The sequence below is a fragment of the Triticum urartu genome, chromosome 6 (genome assembly GCF_003073215.2).
Source record: "Triticum urartu cultivar G1812 chromosome 6, Tu2.1, whole genome shotgun sequence".
Taxonomy (NCBI): Eukaryota; Viridiplantae; Streptophyta; class Magnoliopsida; order Poales; family Poaceae; genus Triticum; species Triticum urartu.
This window is the reverse complement of record NC_053027.1, coordinates 125983186-126008075: the sequence shown is the minus strand read 5'-3', so window position 1 is coordinate 126008075 and position 24890 is coordinate 125983186.

Genomic DNA, 24890 nt, shown 5'->3' with positions numbered 1-24890 from the left:
TGGGTGACTATAAAGGTATACTACGGGTATCTCCGAAAGTGTCTGTTGGGTTGACACGGATCAAGACTGGGATTTGTCACTCCGTATGACGGAGAGGTATCTCTGGGCCCACTCGGTAATGAGCTCAAAGTGACCAAGTGTCTGGTCACGAGATCATGCATTACGGTACGAGTAAAGTGACTTGCCGGTAACAAGATTGAACGAGGTATTGGGATACCGACGATCGAATCTCGGGCAAGTAACATACCAATTGACAAAGGGAATTCTATACGGGGTTGCTTGAATCCTCGACATCATGGTTCATCCGATGAGATCATCGAGGAGCATGTGGGAGCCAACATGGGTATCCAGATCCCGCTGTTGGTTATTGACCAGAGAGCCATCTCGGTCATGTCTACATGTCTCCCGAACCCGTAGGGTCTACACACTTAAGGTTCGGTGACGCTAGGGTTGTAGAGATATGAATATGCAGTAACCCGAAAGTTGTTCGGAGTCCCGGATGAGATCCCGGACGTCACGAGGAGTTCCAGAATGGTCCGGAGGTGAAGAATTATATATAGGAAGTGCAGTTTCGGCCATCGGGAGAGTTTCGGGGGTCACCGGTATTGTACCGGGACCACCGGAAGGGTCCCGGGGGTCCACCGGGTGGGGCCACCCATCCAGGAGGGCCCCATGGGCTGAAGTGGGGAGGGGAACCAGCCCATAGTGGGCTGGTGCGCCCCCTTGGCCCACCCCCTGCGCCTAGGGTTGGAAACCCTAGGGTGGGGGGCGCCCCCACTTGCCTTGGGGGCTACTCCACCCTTGGCCGGCGCCCCCCTAGGAGATCCCATCTCCTAGGGCCGGCGCCCCCCCTAGGGGAGCCTATATAAAGGGGGGAGGGAGGGGGAGCCGCACCCTTGAGTCTTGGCGCCTCCCTCTCCCCTGCTACACCTCTCCCTCACGCAGTAGAACGGCGAAGCCCTGCTGCGGTGACCCCTGCATCCACCACCACGCCGTCGTGCTGCTGGATCTTCATCAACCTCTCCTCCCCCCTTGCTGGATCAAGAAGTAGGAGACGTCACGCTGACCGTACGTGTGTTGAACGCGGAGGTGCCGTCTGTTCGGTGCTAGGATCTCCGGTGATTTGGATCACGTCGAGTACGACTTCCTCATCCCCGTTCTTTGAACGCTTCCGCGCGTGATCTACAAAGGTATGTAGATGCAATCTGATCACTCGTTGCTAGATGAACTCATAGATGGATCTTGGTGAAACCGGTAGGAAAATTTTTGTTTTCTACACGTTCCCCAACATCGTGCTCCTGCCTCCCGTGGCCGGCTGCGATGCGGCGGAGGCCTCGCCGCCCCTACTACTCCCACCGCTGGCCAGGCCATCCCTCTACTCACCCACACCCTAGGTTATTCTACGGCGATGGCAGCCTCACACCGCAGCGAACCAGTGAACCCTCATACTCCTCTACGCATCGGCATCCACTGTCGCGTTTTCCCCGGCTTCGCATTGTCCCCTTCCTAGGCCTCATCGTCATCCACCACCCTGGTGCTCTCGGCGCGGCGTGGTCAACATGGTCAACGAACGGCTTCTATCGGACATGGACTGTACGTGGAGAGGCTGACAGCTGGGTCCACGGCCGCAGCAAGGAAGTGTCTCCTTATTACGCAAAAAATAATGATTCCTCCACCTAACAGCAGGGACCCACCGGACAGGCCACCGTATTTTGCGAAAAAAAATACTTTCCCCCTGACTACTAGGACCCACCGGACGGGCCACTGTATTTCGCGAAAAAAACGTTCCCCCCGCTGTCAGCTCGGATCCACCGGAAGTGCCTTCTTATTATGCAGAAAAAAATGAATACTCCCCTTGCTAGCTGGGACCCACCTTGGTGGGAGGCTGACTTGTGGTCCTACTAAGTTGACGGGGACGGAGGGCTTTGTCAACTTAGTCAATATGAACGATTCTAGCTCCAGTGACCGTACGATGTCCATCCAACGGCCGTAGTGCCTCTTCAACCTCTGGTCTTCTTGCTCCAGCCGCCCAAACCAACACCGGTCGTGCCACGTGGTCCTGCCTCACATGGCCGGCTGTGATGCCGCGGAGGCCTCACAGCCCCCTACTAGTCCCACCACTGGCCAGACCATCCCTCTACTCACCCACACCCCCTGTTATTCTATAGGGATGGCAGCCTCACACCACAGCGAACCAGCTAACCCTCATACTCCTCTACGCGTGGGCATCCACCGCCGCGTCTTCCCCGGCTCCGCGTCGTCCCCTTCCTAGGCGTCACCGTCGTCCATTGCCCTGGTGCTCTCGCCGCGGCGTGGTCAATGTGGTCAAGGAACGTCTTCCATCAGACGTGGACTGTACGTGGAGAGGCTGACAGCTGGGTCCATGGCCGCAGCAAGGAAGTGCCTCCTTATTACGGGGAAAATAATGATTCCTCCACCTGACAGCAGGGACCCACCGGACGGACAACCGTATTTTGCAAAAAAAATGTTTCCCCCTGACTGCTGGGACCTACCAGCTACATCTTTGCACGCAAGGAAGTGCTTCCGGGCAAAAAAAACGATTCACCCCCCTGACTGCTGGGACCCACCAGCTACATCTTCGCGCACAAGGAAGTGCCTGACAGTCGGGACCCACCTGGTCAAAGCGTAAGTAGCGTTGTCATTCTGGTCACGAACGTGTACGTACATACTGGTCGATGTAGAGGCGCGCACGTGTCGTAGTAGAGGCGCGCACGTAGCATGTACACGTACGTACAGCGGCCAGTGTGCAAGAAAGAAAATACGGCCACGTACGTACATACGGGCGGGGTCTCGAACGCCTACTCGCGCATACGTACGGCCAGGGCTCGTGTACATGGCTGGGTTGGAACGGAGAAACTGCGTCATTGTCGTGTTCATGGGGAGGCAACGGAACGCGTGGGAGCCAACCGACTTGGACGGAACAGCCGATGGAAACGAGGCCTGGCGTACCGCACAACGGAGGAAACGGCCTTGTGTTCGACTGGCCACGTTCGAAACGGGATCCTGTTCATCAGGAGGGGTCTGGCGTACTGCAAAACGGAGGAAACAGACCTCCTACGGTCGAAACGGGGGTCCTGTTCATCGAGAGGGGTGTGGCGTACCGCAAAACAGAGGAAACAGACTTGTGTTGGAGCGCTACGGTCGAAACAGGGGTCCTGTTCATCGGGAGGGGTGTGGCGTACCGCAAAATGGGACTCCACAGGATAATGTTCATCTCCACCGTCGACCCCCTCCAGCCTCCACAGGCTACTATTCATCCACCGTCGAGCTCCTCCAGCCTCCACCTGCGATTGTTCATCCACGGGCTCCTGTTCATCCAGCCTCCACCGCGCGCTACTCCACCGGCTACTGTTCAACCAGCCCTCTCCACATGGGCTCTTGTTCAACCACCCCTCCACAGGCTACTATTCATCCAGCCCTCCACCATCTACTGTTCATCCAGCCCTCCACGGGGTTGTCCTGATCGTCCAGCCCTCCACGGGGTCCTGTTCATCCAGCCCCAACCGGCTCGATCGATCGGGGTCATGTTCGTCCAGAGGCAACACCATGGGGTCCTGTTCATCCACCCCCACCGGGAACTGTTCATCCAAACCCCCCCAGCAACGCTCACTGTTCATCCAGAGGTAGCATCGATCGGCTTCAGTTAGCAGCAGTAGCGAAGGAATCACTCGATCGGGTTCAGTTAACAACCATCAATCAATCGCTCGGGTTCAGTAACGTGTAGCCTGCAGTGCAATCGCTCGGGTTCAGTAGGCGAACGCCTCGCTCGGGTTAGGTTAGAGCCCAACGCCTCGCACCCGCGCGCGTGCGTGTACAAGAGAAACGTGCATCGCTCGGCCCCGACCACCCACCGTAACAGGGAACACCTTGATATTTTCCTCGCCCTCTATTCTACCACGGTTTTTTCCGTCATGGACGGCCCAAAGAATGTCATGCAGCTGCGTCTCCGGCCCACCCAGGAAGAAAAGTCCATTTTCTGTCATGATTTTTTGTCATAGAAGTAGGAGCCCACCACATCTATGATGATACCGGGTTTTGTCACAATTATCGTCATAGAAGTGTCATAAGTATGACAGGAAAAAATTCGTTCGGCCCAAAATGTCACGGATGTGTCTTTTTTTCATAGTGTTAGCTACGACATCTCACATGGATCTTCACTGCCTCATAGACCTATTTTTTATAATCTCGTCAATTCTACATGTCTGCTCGTCCATTGCATGGTGCTAGATGGTCCTTGTTTAGTTAATCCAAGGTACATCCCATCAGGACTATTATTTGATTTGTTAGACTGAATCTCTCTGTCATTGAAACTTTATTGATAAGACAGACAACAATAAACTTTGCAAATGTAACCATACCTATTCTAACATATTGTCATATTATGGTTTTGTTTTATTTCTTATTGCTTCCTGTTGTTTGAACTGCATTTTATAGCTAGGTTTTTATGTGTTGCTTTTATTTTGCCTGTACCTTTATGGCCAGTAAGCTTAATTCTTTCAACTTGTTGTTTCTTATATGCACTTTTTTTGCATGCATTTTCTTAAGAGAACAGAGAGGTAACAAAACACTAGATTATTTTATCAAGTGAGGACATGGATGCTTTTAATGAGTTTTAGTTGAAGTGAGAAAATATGATGCAATAGGGTAGCCTCCACAAATTTAGAACCAGATCCGTTAGTCTGCCTTCATCTGCCTGACACACTTTAGTCAGGATATTGATGAGAGGCCTCCTGAATGGTCTAAGCTTCAAAAGTTAAAGATTTCAATGTAGTTATTATTCTGTTGGTCATACTTTATGCAGGTAGATCATATGCATAGCCATGGAATGTCACATATTGGCCTCAGGTTGTACAAATTGATCGCAAGGCCAGGTCAGTCCCAAAGTTCAAAAGGGGAAATATCCATTTGAAAGCTGGAAAATACATTACTTGCTATAAAAACTCTTATTACTTTTCTGTTTGCAGCAACTCCTCCGACAAATACTATAGTTTTGTGTAAATTGGCAGGCAAGCCTGGTGAGCACTACTTAGATGAGTTTGTTGCACACTGTGTTTGGGAAATACAATTAAGTTATATAACAAAAATGTCCTCAATATGCGAAATATCATCAAAGACGAGGAAACACCTGACCATTACTACATATGCCGCATGACAGAAACATTTGCTGCTGACGGCAAAAGAATGGTAATCCTAAACAAATGCATTCTTGTGTTTCCTACAAGAACATGCCGGCAAACCATGTACTGAATAACCTTTATCCTCATTTGCAGTACTTTAGCACACACTTTCCTAAGAGAAGCCTCTTCCCGCACACGGATGCTGATCATGATGAGCTACCAATCAGTATAGGAGATGGGACCACCAGTGTCATGGCCCTCTTTATCAAGGGCGTCGACAACAGGGCTACACTCACAAAGAACTGGAGCAGCTTCCTCCATAAGGCAAACATGAAGAAAGGGTGTGTATATGCTTTCGCCTTTAAGTGCACGTCCAAGGGCCTCTACATGATTGTCTATCCAATCTAAGCATGTCACAATAGTCCTTTTCTATGTAACTTGGTATTACTATAAGTACCCATCGAGACTTTTATATCTGGCATCATTTTGGATCTTATGTAAAAAAATGATAATCTTGTCTGTATGACTATCATCAATCTGCACTTATTTCCATGTTTCCTTCTGTGTCTACATATTCTGATGCACACTCTTTTAATATTTGACTTGCTCTCGGCCTTTGCTCCATGGGCGCAACTGGTCATCTAGTGTGAGGAAAGAATGATGGAGGCTATGATTCCCCCACAAGTCAGGATGAGGCTCTGGATGAAAAAGGAGAGGCCAAAGAGCCCAAAAGAAAATAAAAAAGAGAAAAAAATGAGATAAAAAGAGAGAAGGGGCAATGTTACTATCCTCTTCCACACTTGTTGAGGGAGTCCTGGATTAGGGGGTCTCCGGACAGCCGGACTGTTGGACTATGAAGATACAAGATTGAAGACTTTGTCTCGTGTCCGGATGGGACTTTTACTTGGCTTAGAAGGCAAGCTAGGCAATACAGATATGTATATTTCCTCCTTTGTAACCGACCTTGTGTAAACCCTAGCCCCCCTCCGGTGTCTATATAAACCGGAGGGTTTTAGTCCGTAGGAAAACATACAATCATACCATAGGCTAGCTTTTAGGGTTTAGCCTCTCCGATCTCGTGGTAGATCAACTCTTGTACTAATCATATTATCAAGAATAATCAAGCAGGACGTAGGGTTTTACCTCCATCAAGAGGGACCAAACCTGGGTAAAACATCGTGTCCCCTGCCTCCTATTACCATCCGCCTTAGACGCACAGTTCGGGACCCCCTACACGAGATCCACCGGTTTTGACACCGACATTGGTGCTTTCATTGAGAGTTCCACTATGTCGTCACCGTAAAGAAGGATGCCTCGTCTCGTTGTTAAAAACAACATTACCGCTGGGGGAGCCCTGGTTGTCGGCCAAACTCTCCGGCTAGGCAGTTTCATCATGACCGCCCGTTCAGCTGCTGCACCGACGGTGACTTCTCGGGTCATCAAAAACAGCCTCCATGTCGGCTCGGAATTTGCCGAGCAGATGGATCCAATGGAGCTCTCTTCCCTAAACGAGCTCTTGGATCGCATCGCCGCCTTGGGAGTCGCTATGGACTATGATCGGATTGGGCTTAAACCCGATCAAAGGGAGATTAACTCTCCACCGGCCACCCATCATATTGCGGTGGTGGAGTAACAATGCGGCGATTCTTCCCCTATCTTGAGGACTAACTATGTCTGGATTCCTGAGCTCTCCGAGCCGGATACTCGTTTACGGAAGTACATCACCCAAGCCCTGAACCTAGAGTCAGGCAGCGGGCCAAACTTATCGGGCAACATCCCGGAACCCGAACTTCCAAGATTGGAAACACCTCGGCCCCTGGGTCTCAGATCGGGTAAGGGTTCGGACTCAAATACACCCACCCACCCAGACATAAACGATATTTCCCACATCAGGCAAGGGACCCATGAAACAGTACATCATTATTGGGCCAGATTCCTCCTTGTGATGAACAAGGTTAAGGACTGCCGCGAGGAAGAGGCAGTCTTATTTTTCTGCAATAACTGCACGGACAAGGGAACCCTTAACGCCATAAGTCGCCGTGACATATCACGCTTCACCGACTTGGCGTCCATAGTATGAAAGTACTGTGCGGTGGAAAGTGCCTGGAAAACCGAAACAAAATTTTGGGATAATCCGGCTCCGAATATACACCCAGTCCGAAGTAAAAGGGTGCACTATCATAAGACACCCGAGTTAATTACAAAGAAGCAAAAACCCTCTACAGGGCGTGGAACCGTATTGGATGGATGGCTCAACGGACCCTGCAAAATTCATAGTATAGCGGATACCATACCAACACACAGCCTTAGAGCATGTTGGATACTCCGGCAGGTGGCCAAAAGCGGCGAGGATCTTCTCCTCCCAGATGCCACAGAGAACCATCCCAGGGATAACAATACGGTATTAACAGTCTTCGAGACCTTCGCATCAAATAATAGGCGCAAGCGAACACTCCGCAGCATAGCCGAAATCTGCCATGTGGCAGCAATAAATCCATGGAGCGACACGGCTATTACCTTCAATGCCAGTGACGAACCTAAATTCCGAACAGCCCGAGCACCAGCTACACTGGTCCTCAGTCCAATTGTGGACGGCTTTCGACTCACCAAAATACTCATGGACGGCGGTAGTGGATTAAACCTCATCTACGAGGAAACTCTTCAAAAAATGGAAATGGATTGGAACCGCATTGAGAAAAGTAGCACAACCTTCAGAGGAATCATCCCTAGTCGGGAAGCACGCTGTGCTGGGAAAATCACACTAGATGTGGTATTCGGCACGGCGGAGAACTATAGGTCCGAAGAATTACATTCCAAGTGGCCCCGTTTAGTAGTGGATACCACGCCCTTTTAGGACGGGAGGCGTTCACGATCTTCCAAGCCATACCCCATTATGGGTACATGAAGCTCAAAATGCCCGGGCCCAACGGAATCATCACTCTCGGTAGTGAACCGGACACAGCGCTCCGCGCCGAAAACAAAACAGCCGCATTGGCCCTCGAGGCATTATCCGAAGCCCTTTCGGCCGAAGAATTAACTGCGCTACGCTCCACAGTGGACAGGGACAATGTGATACTTGACAAGAGATCCAAGTCCACCTCTTTTAAACCAGCGGATGAAATAGTCAAATTCCAAGTCCACCCAACAGACCCTACAAAAACAGCCTCCACCGGGGCACAGTTAAACCTCGCCGTGGACGCTGCACTACGAGAGTTCCTGCACGAGAATTGGGACATATTCGCCTGGCACCCCTCAGACATGCCAGGAATCCCACGCAGGGTGGCCGAGCACAGCCTCAGTATTCTAAAGGGATTCAAACCGGTCAAGCAGACTCTTCGGCGTTTCTCTGAACCTAAGAGACAAGCTATGGGAGAAGAACTAGCCAAGTTATTAGAGGCCGGATTCATTAGAGAAATAAAACACCCGGACTGGCTAGCAAACCTGGTGATGGTACCAAAGAAGGACAAATCCTGGCGCCTGTGTGTCGATTTTAAGGAGCTCAACAAGGCCTGCCCAAAGGATCCCTTCCCCCTCCCCCGCATTGATCAAATTATCGATGCTATCGCAGGACACGAGTCATTGTGTTTCCTAGACGCATACTCCGGCTACCACCAAATCAAGATGGCGGAGTCCGACCAAGCCGCAACGGCATTTATCACACCATACGGCCCCTTCTGTTTCAACACAATGCCTTTCGGGCTCAAAAACATCGGCGCAACATATTAGTGCATGATTCAGACATGTCTGGAGAAACAGATCGGAAAAATAGTAGAGGCATACGTAGATGATGTGGTCGCCAAAACCAAGCACGTCGACTCTCTAATAGACGACTTGAGGCTCACATTCGAAAACTTCTGAAAATATGACATCAGGCTCAATCCGGAAAAATGCGTTTTCGGCGTACCAGCCGGAAAGCTCCTGGGTTTCATTGTCTCCAGTAGAGGAATTGAAGCTAATCCGGCCAAAATCCGAGCTCTGTCACAGTTGGCTACCCCAACAGACCTCAAAAAAATCCAGAAATTAACTGGATGTGTGGCGGCTCTAAGCCGCTTTATCTCCCGCTTAGGAGAAAAGGCATGACCCCTTTATCGCCTCCTTCGGCGCACCGAACACTTCGAGTGGACGGACGCTGCCATAGCCGGATTGGAAGAAATAAAAGCCATACTGGCAACCAACCCAATCCTGGCCGCGCCAAACATCGGCGAACCAATGCTGTTGTACATTGCAGCAACTCATCAGGTTGTAAGCGCAGTGCTCATCGTCGAACGAGAAGCGGACGGACATAAATTCCCCCTTCAAAAGCAGGTATATTATGTATCCACTGTCCTTACTCCATGCAAGTCACGGTACCCACATTATCAAAAGATAGCCTATGAGGTATTCATGGCATCCCGGAAGTTGGACACTACTTTCAAGAGTGTTCGATTATAGTAGCCTCGGAAGTGCCACTTAATGATATTATAAACAACCGCGACACCACGGCCGGATTGCCAAATGGGCCATTGGGCTCCTCCCATTCGACATAACATACAAACCCCGGCGAGCACTTAAATCGCAAGTATTGGCCGACTTTGTCGCCAAATGGATGGAAGCCGAACTACCTAAAGAGTACGGCGCATACTCCAATTGGATCATGCACTTCAACAGCTCCAAAATGCTGGCTGGTCTAGGGGCTGGCGTCGTCCTGACATCCCCAACCGGAGATACAGTTCAATACGTATTACAGATACTGTATACAGACTCCAACAACATAGCCGAATACAAAGCCCTGTTACATGGTCTCCGGATGGCAGTTTCCATGGGCATTCAACGCCTGGAGGTGTGTGGGGATTCGAACCTCGCAATATCCCAAATAATGGAGACTTCGATGCCAAGGATCCAAAGATGGCAGCCTATCGCAATGCCGTCCTAAAGATGTCAGCTCGGTTCGAGGGGCTCGAATTTGACCATGTGGCTCGGGAAAACAATCAGGCGGCGGATATCCTCGCCCGCATCGGCGCAAAATGCGATGCGATCCCCCCCCCAACATATTTTTGGAAAGGTTGTTTAAGCCATCTGTGGTATGGGAAGGGGACACCGGTAACAATAGTTCGGACCCGACCAAAATGCTCGATACCGAACACTCTTGACATAATCGGAGGCTCTGCCACCGAAATAACACCTTCAGCCCATGTAATAATGGCCATCATTGCCCCGTGGACAGAACCATTCCTGGCCTACCTAACTAGGCAGGAACTTCCCGAGGGACAAACTGAGGCACGCTGCATAGTGCGGCGATCTAAAGCCTACAGGGTCCATGAGGGAGAGCTGTATAAAAAAGCACTACCAGAGTCCTTCAAAGGTGCATCTCCGAAGAGGAAGGGCGGAAACTTTTGGCAGAAATTCACGCCGGACTCGGCGGCCACCACGCCGCAGCCCGAGCCCTTGTAAGCAAGGCCTTCCGTACAGGTTTTTATTGGCCGACGGCACGGGTAGATGCACAGGATTTGGTCCAACGCTGCGTCGGTTGCCAGCTTTTTGCAAACCAAAGCCACATGCCACCCACCACCCTCCAAACAATCCCCATTACCTGGCCCTTCGCGGTCTGAGGGGCTTGATGTGGTTGGACCCCTTAAAGGGGGAACCCATAAGAAAAAATACTTACTGGTCATGGTGGATAAATTCACCAACTAGATAGAAGCCAAACCTGTTAAAACGGCCGAATTCGGACCGGTGATAGACTTCATATCCGGGGTTGTACACCATTATGGCGTCCCCCACAGCATCATCACTGACAACGGCACGAACTTTATGGCCGACGAGGTAAAACTCTGGTGCAGCAATATGGGCATCAAGCTCGATTATGCTTCTGTCTATCACCCACAAACCAACGGCCAAGTTGAGCGAGCAAATGGTCTTATCATGAGCGGAATCAAACCCAGATTAGTGCGGTCCTTAAAGGAGTCTAACATGCACTGGGTAGAGGAGCTCGACTCCGTACTCTGGGGGCTGCGGACCACGCCGAATCATACTACCGGATAGACGCCCTTCTTTATGGTGTACGGCGCAGAGGCGGTTCTGCCCTGCGACATAATTCATGACTCACCTCGAGTGCTCATGTATGAAGAAAGAGAAGCCGAGCTCGATCGGCAGGACAATCTAGACACCCTGGAGGAGGAGCGCGACGTGGCAAAAGCCCGTTCCGCATTCTATCAGCAACAGGCTCGAAGATACCAAAGCAGAGAAGTACGGGCCAAAACTTATAACATTGGCGAGCTAGTTCTACGCCTGCCGGAGAAGAAAAAGACCAAGCTCGAGCCCAAATGGGAAGGTCCCTTCATTATTGACCAAGTTCCGACCGGTGGAGCGTATCGTCTGCGGGATGCATCGAATAATCGACTTGAGCCGAACCCATGGAATGCAACCAGGCTCCGAAGATTCTACGCCAAGTGCCGGACTCTATGTTCGTCTCCTTCCTCTGTCCATTTTTCGCATTTACATTATCTGTCTTTTTTCTCTTTCTTTCTTTTTATTCTTTCTCAAGGCCTTCAAGGGCCAACTTGTGCCTTGCTTGCACACTATTGATGCGCTAACCGCGCTCATTATACCTGGGGGCTTCTTACACAGAATCTTAATTATTTATCTGGGCTTCACGCCCCGCACATGTGTTATTCTTCCGCATGTACCTTTTCTTCGCCATTATATGCATCGATATGACTTAAGTTTTGGCCAAGCTGGGTTGCCTGGCTCTTGTATTTATGCCCTACGTTCCCGTTAATTCGGCTAGGGCATAAGGGGAGCACCTCTACGATTGTTACTGTCGGGTCAGCCGGATGTGTACCTCAGACTGGGTGAAGCCGAAAGCTAGCGTTCTTAAGGGAATATTCAGTCGGTGAACAAAAGATGATTTTATTTATTTTCCATATGTGCCCCCCAGATGTTTTTGCCTGTGTTTCCTCTCGCAGTCCGGACATGCACTTTAGGGCATGCTTACCCAGGGAAAGGAACCCTTAACGGAACTATTCTCCCTGGAAGATGTTTCTTACTACCCATGTAATATAACATAACTAGTTGGGTACTTGTCTGTTCAAGCACTAATGACCCCTACGCCTGGTTTCCACGCATACCTCGGTTCTTATATAACTGAGCGGGTATTCGGATACACTCCGGACTATCGGGTCCCGAGGTTGAAGTGAAAAGGTCCGCCATGACAAATGATTTACAATCCGGCTAGAAGGCATTATACATGTCACTTTAATTACATAGTCATGTAGACTGACTAAATTCCTCTTCGATACCATCCAACAGGTTGTCTAGCCTACAATCCTGTTGGGAGTACTTTGCGGCTAATTCTACTTGCACATACACTAAGCTAACGGGGATCTCTTTTCCATCGAGCCCCACAGGTCCGACCTCGGCCATGTAGTTTGGGTCAGCCTTGGTATACCGCGTCTTCACCATGGCCCGGGCTTCCCTGGCACCTTGACGGCAGGCCGATATCTTCCATAATCGGAAGCGCCGCCGTGCTCCCTTGAGCTTCTCCGCAAGCTCTCCAATGCCTTCTGGTAGGGAGATGGATGGCCACAAGGCCTGGGCAATACCTTGCATCACCTGTCGAACTTGTTCGTGCAGTCGTGAGAGCTCGGGTAGAAGATCACCCACAGATCCAGGCATCTCCTCCGCGGGACGACCCATCAGCATACCTGCAGACATAATTCTGTTAGCCAGCTTCTCCGCCACCCCCCTTTTAAGGGTTCATCCAAGCACTTACTGAAAATGCCGCGTCGAAGCCGCTTATTCTCCTTCTCGGAGTCCGCGAGCTGGACTCGAACATCCTTAAGTTCCACACTCAACTTGGTATTGGCGTCTTGGAGATTGTTTTTCTCCCGCCTGACCTCAGTCGGCACGCGTTCGCCAGCCTTTAGCTATCGTACGACATGCTGGTCCTCCGGATTCTCTCTGGATTCATCTACAATATCTATTGTTAGATCTGCAGCCACAACCGCACGCTATATGGTACCTATCATTCTTTGAAAGAAATGTTACCAGCTGCGGACTTTTTAGGTTCCTTCAATGCGGCAATGGCGGCCCGAAGTTGGGTCTTGCATTCCTCTAGCTCCTGTGACAGTCGAGTATTCTTCTCTGTAAGAACCTGCACAATAGATGATCCTTAAATCAGTTCTGCTAACTGTTTCAAGTCTCAGGGGCTACTGATACATATAATCGTCAGATTTTCTTACCCGTACATCCCTTACATACTGGTCCATGGCTCTGGCTAAACCATTTTGAGCAGCACGGAGGTACGCGTCTCCAGAATTGAAGGCATCAAATGCCTCTGGTGAGAAGCAAGCATCACGGAGTACGGCCCGGCGACGCCTATGATTCATGGCGCTCTCCACTTCTGAATTTGTAGCGGATAGTCTATCTGCATCCTCTGTAGGGGGAGTATCCGGCGTCCGCCCCATGTCGGCTTCCGCCTCTATGTCCGGTCCTGGAGCCTGACTGGTGGAAGCATGATCGGCAGCCTCACCGGACATATTCCGGCGAGCGTTTTTTCTGTTAAAGAAACATGGACATCATTACATTTTGATAAAGAGGACAACCGCCAAGCGGGGTTTTTGTCATACCTCTGCGCCGGCGTCTCTGTCCTGACCGCCTTCCTTTTTGCCCTGCGTGGCCTCGGTGCCTCTTGTTGGCGAGTTGCTGCGGGTTTGACACGGCGTCCCGAGTGCCTTCCCTGTAAAACACCATATGTATATGGTAGGTGAAGTGTCTAAAAGGGGATCCTAGTTTTTGGCGTTGGGATTTTTGGTTTTTCTTACGTGCGACGCAGGAAGCAGTCTGGGATAGTCGACTGTAAAGGCCACCATGGCGTCATCACAGCTTAATTGATAGAACTATCGGTCTATCAGCTCCACGAATATGTCCGGATCTTCTTCGAGTCCGGGACCGAGGGCCCGGTCAGGGTCCTCTGGTTGTGGAGATGGGCTGTTGACCTCCCTTATGGCTTTTCGCAGTTCCTACCGCAAAATGGCAAGGTGAGTACCTATGACAAAGAATGCGGAAAGAATGGGAGTAAGGAGATATAACTCACCCAGCTTGGAGGGTTGTACATGGAGAATCCATGCCGTGGCTTGATGCGGATGAACTCCTCTTCCTCTCCCTTGAACAACTCGGACAGAATTTTTGCTAAAGCAGCAGCGTTGTCCGGACCCTTACGCCCGCAATGGGTGGCATCATCTTCCCCGTTAAAACACCACAGGGGATGCCCTCGATATTGAAGTGGCTGCACTCCCCGCATTATGCATATTGACATAACCTCGATTACTGTCAATCCTGATTGAGCCAGAGCTTTAATCCGGTTCATCAGGTAAAGTACTTCTCCGTTATCTTCCTCCTGGGGGCTCCGTGGGCGCCAACTTCGGCGTTTCTTCAGAGGAGCATTGTTGAGCTCAAGAAGACCCCGCCAAACAGAGTCCGGAAGGGGGACGTCCTCCATATAAAACCATTCTGAAGGCCAGTCTTCGGACGTCTTCTTCGGAGTACCGGACAGGTATCCGGTTTTGGCGAAGCGCCATATTTCGGCTCCGCCCACTTGATAAAGTGACCCCTTCTGTGTGCAGGGGACGAGGAAAAATAACCTTTTCCGCAACTCGAAATGAGCCTCGCAGCCCAGGAATAACTCGCAAAGGGCAACATAGCCGGCGATGTGTAATATGGAAGCAGGGGTGAAATTATGCAGTTGGAGGCCGTAAAACTCCAGGAGCCCGTGGAGGAACGGATGAATTGGAAATTCGAGTCCCCTTAATAAGTAAGGAACAAGGCATACCCGCTCCCCCGTAGAGGGGCTGGGGAAGCTCTCCGCTTGATCCCCGCCATTGTAGGTGGTGAGCCCGGCTCGGACGGGAACCATATACGCTGGAGGGAGAAATCCCTTGGTCTGCAGTTCGACTAATCGACTGTGTGGGACAGAACACCTCTCCCAATCACCGGGCTTAGGGCTACGGGGGCGGGAGGAGGAGCTGCGGAGGTCGGCCATGCTGGAGTGGATCTTTCCGAAGCGCGCTCCCATGGATTCTCGTTGGGAGGATGGTATGGATTGGATCTAAGAATCCCCATCCCTTTAATAGACAATTTATTTATCTGGCTAGGGGGCGAATGTAAAAATGCCCTGGCTCCTCGTATTCATTCGACGCGTGGAAGATAGCCCTTATTGGGCGCGGAAGCCAAGAAGTCCAACATTTATGGTGCCGGACACTACTTGACAAACATTCAAAATTTGGAGAAGACCCGCCTTGCAATGCCGAAGACAATACTGCGTGTCGGACTTGATGTCATTGAAGCCTGGTTCGGGGGCTACTGAGGGAGTCCTGGATTAGGGGGTCTCCGGACAGCCGGACTATATCCTTTGGCCGGACTGTTGAACTATGAAGATACAAGATTGAAGACTTTGTCTCGTGTCTGGATGGGACTTTTACTTGGCGTAGAAGGCAAGCTAGGCAATACGGATATGTATATTTCCTCCTTTGTAACCGACCTTGTGTAAACCCTAGCCCCCCTTCGGTGTCTATATAAATCGGAGGGTTTTAGTCCGTAGGACAACATACAATCATACCATAGGCTAGCTTTTAGGGTTTAGCCTCTCTGATCTCGTGGTAGATCAACTCTTGTACTACTCATATTATCAAGAATAATCAAGCAGGACATAGGGTTTTACCTCCATCAAGAGGGCCCGAACCTGGGTAAAACATCATGTCCCCTGCCTCATGTTACCATCCGCCTTAGACGCACAGTTTGGGACCCCCTACCCGAGATCCACCGGTTTTGACACCGACACTTGTGCTTCAACATAGCACCATGTTCTTCATGATAGAGAGTCTCCTATTTTATCACTTTCATATACAAGTGGGAATTTTTCATTATAGAACTTGGCTTGTATATTCCAATGATGGGCTTCCTCAAATTACCCTATGTCTTCGTGAGCAAGCAAGTTGGATGCACACCCACTTAGTTTTCTTTTGAGCTTTCATACACTTATATCTCTAGTGCATCTGTTGCATGGCAATCCCTACTCACTTGCATCGATATCAATTGATGGGCATCTCCATAGCCCATTAATTTGCCAAGTTGATGTGAGACTATCTCTTTTTTTTCTCCTCACAACGTCCACCATACTCTATTCCGCGTGAAAGTTGAAAAGGCTTGAGAACATTAAAAGTATGAAACAATTGATTCGCTTGTCATCGGGGATGTGCATGATAAATACTTTGTGTGATGAAGATAGAGCATGACAATATTATATAATTTTGTAGGTATAACTTTCTTTAGCCATGATATTTTGAGAAGACATGATTTCTTTATTAGTATGCTTGAAGTATTATTGTTTTTATGTTAATATTAGACTTTTGTTTTGAATCTTATGGATCTGAATATTCATGCCACAATAAGAAAAATTACATTGATAAATATGTTGGGTAGCATTCCACATCAAAAATTCTGTTTTTATCATTTACCTACTCGAGGACGAGCAGGAATTAAGCTTGGGGATGCTTGATACGTCTCTAACGTATCTATAATTTTTTATTGTTCCATGCTATTGTATCATCTATCTTGGATGTTTTATATGCATTAATATGCTATTTTATATCTTTTTTGGGACTAACCTATTAACCTAATACTCAGTGCCAGTTGTTGTTTTTTCCTTGTTCATGTCTTTTACAGAAAATCAGTACCAAACAGACTCCAAACAGAATGAAACTTTCGCGATGATTTTTCTTAGGCCGGAAGACAACCACGAAGCTTCGAAAAGAGGCTAGAAGACCCACGAGGGGGCCACAAGCTCTAGAGGCATGCCCCTTAGGCTTATGGGCCCCTCGTGGCTCTCCTAACCCTAATCCCGGCTCTATAAATACCAAAATATTCCCCTTACGACAGAGGGCACACCAAAAATACTTTTCCGCCGCAGCAAGCTTCTGTTCTCGTGAGATCCCATCTTGGGGCCTTTTCCGGCACTCTACTAGAGGGGGATTCAATCACGGAGGGCCTGTACACCAACCTTGTTGGCCTTCCGATGATGTGTGAGTAGTTTGCCACAGACCTATGGGTCCATAGATAGTAGCTAGATGGCTTCTTCTCTCTCTTTGATCTTCAATACAATGTTCTCCTTGATGTTCTTGGAGATCTATTCGATGTAATAGTCTTTTATTGTGCGTTTGTTGAGATCCGACGAATTGTGGATTTATGATCAGATTATCTATACATATTATTGAGTCTTTTATGAACTCTTTATGCATGATTAATATAGCTTTGTATTTCTCTCCGATCTATCCATTTGGTTTGGCCAACTAGATTGGTTTTTCTTGCAATGGGAGAGGTGCTTTCTGATGGGTTCAATCTTGCGATGTCTTCACCCAATGACAGTAGGGGTAGCGAGGCACGTATTTGTATTGTTGCAATTAAGGATAAAAAGATGGGGGGGTTTACCATATTGATTGGATCTATCCCTCTAAGTCATGTCATCTTGCTTAAGGTGTTACTCCATTCTTGTTAACTTAATACACTAGATGCATGCTAGATAGCGCTCGATGTGTGGAGTAATAGTAGTAGATGCAGAATCGTTTCGATCTAATGCTACTTCTTGAGCTTGCGTTGGTTTTTCCCTTGTAGAGGAAAGGGTGATGCAGGAAAGTATAGATAAGTATTTTCCTCAATTAAGAACCAAGGTATCAATCCAGCAGGAGATACAAGCAAGTCTCCAATCTATGCACCTGCACAAACAATCAAACACTTGCACCCAATGTGATAAAGGGATTGTCAATCAATTCACGGTCACTTGCAAAGGTGAGATCTGATAGAGATAGATATAAAAGATTACTAAAACGTAAAACAAAATAGAAGTAAATAAATTGCAGCGAGGTATTTTTGGGTTTTTTGGTTTATAGACCTGAAAATATATGATGGAAAATAGACCAGGGGGCATAGGTTTCACTAGAGGCTTCTCTCTTGAAGGAAAATAATACGGTGGGTGAACAAATTACTGTCGAGTAATTGATAGAAAAGCACAAAGGTATGATGATATCCAACGCAATGATTATGAATATAGGCATCATGTCCGTGTCAAGTAGACCGACTCCTGCCTGCATCTACTACTATTACTCCACACATCGACCACTATCCAACATGCATCTAGAGTATTAAGTTCATAAGAACGGAGTAATGCCTTAAGCAAGATGACATTATGTAGAGGGATAAACTCAAGCAATATGATGAAAACCCCATCTTTTTACCCTTGATGGCAACAACACAATATGTGTCTCACTAACCCTACTTTATCACTAGGTGAGATCCCTGCAAGATTGAACCCAAAACTATGCACCTCTCCCATTGCAAGAAAAACCAATCAGTTGGCCAAAACAAACCGATAATTCGAAGAGAAATACAAAGATATCAAATCATGCATATAAGAATTCAGAGAAGATTCAAATAATATTCATAGATTAACTGATCATAAATCCACAATTCATCGAATCTTGACAAACACACCACAAAATAAGATTGCATCAGATAGATCTCCAAGAACATTGAGGACAACATGGTATTGAGGATCAAAGAGAGAGAAGAAGCCATCTAGCTACGAACTATGGACCCATAGGTCTGTGGTAAAATACTCACGCTTCATCGGAAGGGTAATAGAGTTGATGTAGAAGCCCTCCGTGATCGAATCCCCTTCCAGCAGGGTGCCGAAAAAGGTCCCTAGATGGGATCTCACGGGTACAGAAGGTTACGACGGCAGAAAAGTATTTTGGTGGACGCTTCTGGTCGTTTGGGAATTTATAGAGCTAAGAGGGAGGTCGGTGGACTCTCGGGGGGGCACAAGCCAAGGGGCACCCCCTAGGGCGCACCCTGAGGGCTTGTGGAGCCCTCGGGACTCTTCTGACTTCATCTCCAAGTTCTGTGGATGTCTTCTAGCCCAAGAAAAATCATCGCGAAAGTTTTATTTCGTTTGGAATCCATTTGATTTTCCTTTTCTGTAAAATTCAAAAACAAAGAAAAAACAGAAACTGCCACTAGGCTCTGGGTTAATAAGTTAGTCCCAAGAATAATATAAAATATAATATTACTGCATATAAAAATCCAAAACAGATAATATAGTAGCATGGAACAATAAAAAGTTATAGATACGTTGGAGACATATCAAGCATCCCCAATCTTAGTTCCTGCTCGTCCTCGTGTAGGTAAATGATAAAAACAGACTTTTTGATGTGGAATGCTACCTGACATATTTATCCATGTGATTTTCTTTATTGTGGCATGAATATTCAGATCCATAATATTCAAAACAAAAGTTTAATATTGACATAAAAACAATAATACTTCAAGCATACTAATAAAACAATTGTGTCTTCTCAAAATAACATGGACAAAGAAAGTTATACCTACAAAATCATATAGTCTGGCTATGCTCCATCTTCATCACTCAAAGTATTAAATCATGCACAACCCCGATGATAAGCTGGGCAATTGTTTCATACTTTTGATGTTCTCGATTTTTTTCAACTTTCACGCTATACATGAACGTGAGCCATGGATATAGCACTATAGGTGGAATAGAATATGGTGGTTGTGGAGAAGAAAAAAAGAAGGAGATAGTCTCACATCAACTAAGCATATCAATGGGCTATGGAGTGAAGGAAATATGCCCTAGAGGCAATAATAAAGTTATTATTTATTTCCTTATTTCATGATAAATGTTTATTATTCATGCTAGAATTGTATTAACCGGAAACATAATACATGTGTGAATACATAGACAAACAGAGTGTCACTAGTATGCCTCTACTTGACTAGCTCGTTGATCAAAGATGGTTAAGTTTCCTAAGCATAGACATGAGTTGTCATTTGATTAACGAGATCCCATCATTAGGAGAATGATGTGATTGACTTGACCCATTCCGTTAGCTTAGCACTTGATTGTTTAGTTTCTTGCTATTGCTTTCTTCATGACTTATACATGTTCCTATGACTATGAGATTATGCAACTCCCGTTTACCGGAGGAACACTTTGTGTGCTACCAAATGTCACAACGTAACTGGGTGATTATGAAGGTGCTCTACAGGTGTCTCCGAAGGTACTTGTTGCGTTGGTGTATTTCGAGATTAGTATTTGTCACTCCGATTGTCGGAGAGGTATCTCTGAGCCCACTCGGTAATGCACATCACTACAAGCCTTGCAAGCATTGCAACTAATGAGTTAGTTGTGGGATGATGTATTACAGAATGAGTAAAGAGACTTGCCAGCAACGAGATTGAACTAGGTATTGAGATACCGATGATCGAATCTCAGGCAAGTAACATACCTATGACAAAGGGAACAATGTATGTTTTTATGTGGTCTGACCGATAAAGATCTTCGTAGAATATGTAGGAGCCAATATGGGTATCTAGGTCCCGCTATTGGTTATTGACCAGAGAGGTGTCTTGGTCATGTCTACATAGTTCTCGAACCCGTAGGGTCCGCACGCTTAACGTTCGTTGACGATATAGTACTATGAGTTATGTATGTTGGTGACCGGATGTTGTTCGGAGTTTCGGATAAGATCACGGACATGACGAGGAACTCCGGAATAGCCCGGAGATAAAGATTGATATATGGGATAATAGTGTTTGGACTCCGGAAGGGGTTCCAGATGTTTCTCGAAATGTTTGGGTACGAGAACACTTTATTTGGGCCAAAGGGAAAGCCCACAAGGTTTTTGGAAAGCGCAAAAGGAAGTTTTGCGGAGTCCACGGGCTAGACGCCAGGGTCCCTGGCGTCTGGGTCCAGACGTCGGGAACCCTGGCGTCTGGCCCTGGAGTCCGAGAAGGACTCTTTCTTTTTGGGTGAAACCAACTTTGTGGAGGCTTTTACTCCAAGTTTCGACCCCAAGGCTCAACATATAAATAGAGGGGTAGGGCTAGCACCCAAGACACATCAAGAAACACCAAGCCGTGTGCCGGCTACCCCGTCCCCTCTAGTTTATCATCCATCATAGTTTTTGTAGTGCTTAGGCGAAGCCCTGCGGAGATTGTTCTTCACCAACACCATCACCACGCCGTCGTGATGCCGGAACTCATCTACTACTTCGCCCCTCTTGCTGCATCGAGAAGGCGAGGACGTCATCGAGTTGAACGTGTCCTGAACACGGAGGTGCCGTATGTTCGGTACTTGATCGGGACGGATCGTGAAGGTGTATGCCTACATCAACCGCGTTGATAAACGCTTCCACTTGCGGTCTATGAGGGTACGTAGACAACAATCTCCCCTCTCGTTGCTATGCATCACCATGATCCTGCGTGTGCATAGGAATTTTTTTTGAAATTACTATGTTCCCCAACAATGGCATCCGAGCCAGGTTTTATGCGTTGATGTAACATGCACGAGTAGAACACAAGTGAGTTGTGGGCGATATAATTCATACTGCTTACCAGCATGTCACACTTTGGTCCGGCGGTATTGTTGGATGAAGCGGCCCGGACCGACATTATGCGTACGCTTACGCGAGACTGGTTTTACCGCCGTTCTATGCACACAGATGACTAGCGGGTGTCAGTTTCTCCAACTTTAGTTGAACCGAGTGTGGCTACGTCCGGTCCTTGAGAAGGTTAAAACAGCACTAACTTGACAAACTATCATTGTGGTTTTGATGCGTAGGTAAGAACGGTTCTTGCTCAGCCCATAGCAGCCACGTAAAACTTGCAACAACAAAGTAGAGGACATCTAACTTGTTTTTGCAGGGCATGTTGTGATGTGATATGGTCAAGAAGTGATGAGATATAAGTTGTTGTATAAGATGATCATGTTTTTTTGAAGTTATCGGCAACTGGCAGAAGCCTTATGGTTGTCTCTTTATTTCATAAGATGCAAGGGCCAAATTATTGCTTTACTTTATCGCTATGCGATAGCAATAGTTGCAAGAGCAATAGTTGGCGAGACGGCCATGTGACGACACATTGATATAGATCAAGATGATGGAGATCATGGTGTCATGCCGGTAACGATGGAAGTCATGACGATGCTTTGGAGATGGAGATCAAAGGCACAAGATGATGATGGCCATATCATGTCACATATTTTGATTGCATGTGATGTTTATCTTTTATACATCTTATTTTGCTTTGTTTGACGGTAGCATTATAAGATGATTTCTCACTAAATTATCAAGATATAAGTGTTCTCCCCGAGTATACGCTGTTGCGAAAGTTCTTCCTGCTGAGACACCATGTGATGATCGGGTGTGATAGGCTCTACGTTCAAATACAACGGGTGCAAAACAGTTGCACACGCGGCATACTCAGGTTCAACTTGACGAGCCTAGCATATAACAGATATGGCCTCGGAACACTGAGACTGAAAGGTCGAGCGTGAATCATATAGTAGATATGATCAACATAGTGATGTTCACCATTGAAACTACTCCATCTCACGTGATGATCGGACAAGGTTTAGTTGATATGGATTACGTGATCACTTAGAGGATTAGAGGGATGTCTATCTAAGTAGGAGTTCTTAAGTAATATGATTAATTGAACTTAAATTTATCATGAACTTAGTCCTGGTAGTATTAGCATATCTATGTTGTAGATCAATAGCTCGCGTTTAGCTCCCCTGTTTTATTTTTGATATGTTCCTAGAGAAAACTAAGTTGAAAGATGTTCGTAGCAATGATGCGGATTGGATCCGTGATCTGAGGTTTATCCTCATTGCTGCACAGAAGAATTATGTCCTTGATGCACTGCTAGGTGACAAACCTATTGCAGGAGCAGATGCAGATGTTATGAATGTTTGGCTAGCTCAATATGATGACTACTTGATAGTTTAGTGCACCATGCTTAAATGGCTTAGAATCGGGACTTCAAAGTCGTTTTGAACGTCATGGACCATATGAGATGTTCCAGGAGTCGAAGTTAATATTTCAAGCAAATACCCGAGTTGAGAGATATGAAGTCTCCAACAAGTTCTATAGCTAAAAGATGGAGGAGAATAGCTCAAGCAGTGAGCATGTGCTCAGATTGTCTGGGTACTACAATTGCTTGAATCAAGTGGGAGTTAATCTTCTAGATAAAATAGTGATTGACAGAATTCTCTAGTCACCATCACCAAGTTAGTAGAACTTCATGATGAACTATAATATGCAAGGGATAACGGAAACGATTCCCAAGCTCTTCGTGATACTGAAATCGACGAAGGTAGAAATCAAGAAAAGCATCAAGTGTTGATGGTAAACAAAACCACTAGTTTCAAGTAAAGGGACAAAGGGAAGAAAGGGGAACTTCAAGAAGAACGGCAAGCAAGTTGTTGCTCAAGTGAAAAAATCCAAGTCTGGACCTAAGCCTGAAACTGAGTGCTTCTACTGCAAAGGGACTGGTCACTGGAAGCGGAACTACCCCAATTAATTGGCGGATAAGAAGGATGGCAAAGTGAACATAGGTATATTTGATATACATGTTATTGATGTGTACTTTACTAGTGTTTATAGCAACCCCTCAATATTTGATACTAGTTCAATTGCTAAGAATAGTAACTCGAAACGGGAGTTGCAGAATGAACAGAGACTAGTTAAGGGTGAAGTGACGATGTGTATTGGAAATGGTTCCAAGATTGATATGATCATCATCGCACACTCCCTATACTTTTGGAATTAGTGTTAAACCTAAAATAAATGTTATTTAGTGTTTGTGTTGAGCATGAATATGATTGGATCATGTTTATTGCAATACGGTTATTCATGTAAGTTAGAGAATAATTGTTGTTCTATTTACATGAATAAAACCTTCTATGGTCATACACCCAATGAAAAAGGTTTGTTGGATCTCGATCGTGGTGATACACATTTTCATAATATTGAAGCCAAAAGATGCAAAGTTAATAATGATAGTGCAACTTATTTGTGGCACTGCCGTTTAGGTCATATTGGTGTAAAGCGCATGAAGATCCATGCTGATGGGCTTTTGGAATCACTTGATTATGAATCAGTTGAAGCTTGCGAACCATGCCTCATGGGCAAGATGACTAAGACTCCGTTCTCCGGAACAATGAAGCGAGCAACAGATTTGTTGGAAATCATACATACTGATGTATGTGGTCCGATGAATATTGAGGCTCGCGGCAGGTATCATTATTTTCTGATCTTCACATATGATTTGAGCAGATATGAGTATATCTACTTGATGAAACACAAGTCTGAAACATTTGTAAAGTTCAAAGAATTTCAGAGTGAAGTGGAGAATCATCATAACATAAATAAAAGTTTCTACGATATGATCGCAGAAGTAAAATATTTGAGTTACGAGTTTGGCCTTCAGTTAAAACAATGTGAAATAGTTTCACTACTCACGCCACCTGGAACACCACAGTGTAATGGTGTGTCCAAACGTCGTAACCGTACTTTATTAGATATGGTGCGATCTATGATGTCTCGTACCGATTTACCACTATCGTTTTGGGGTTATGCATTAGAGACAGCTACATTCATGTTAAATAGGGCACCATCTAAATCCGTTGAGATGACACCGTATAAACTATGGTTTAGCAAGAAACCTAAGCTATCGTTTCTTAAAGTTTGAGGTTGCAATGCTTATGTGAAAAAGTTTCAACCTGATAAGCTCAAACCCAAATCGGAGAAGTGCGTCTTCATAGGATACCCAAAAGAAAATGTTGGGTACACCATCTATCACAGATCTGAAGGCAAGATATTCATTGCTGAGAATGGATCCTTTCTAGAGAAGGAGTTTCTC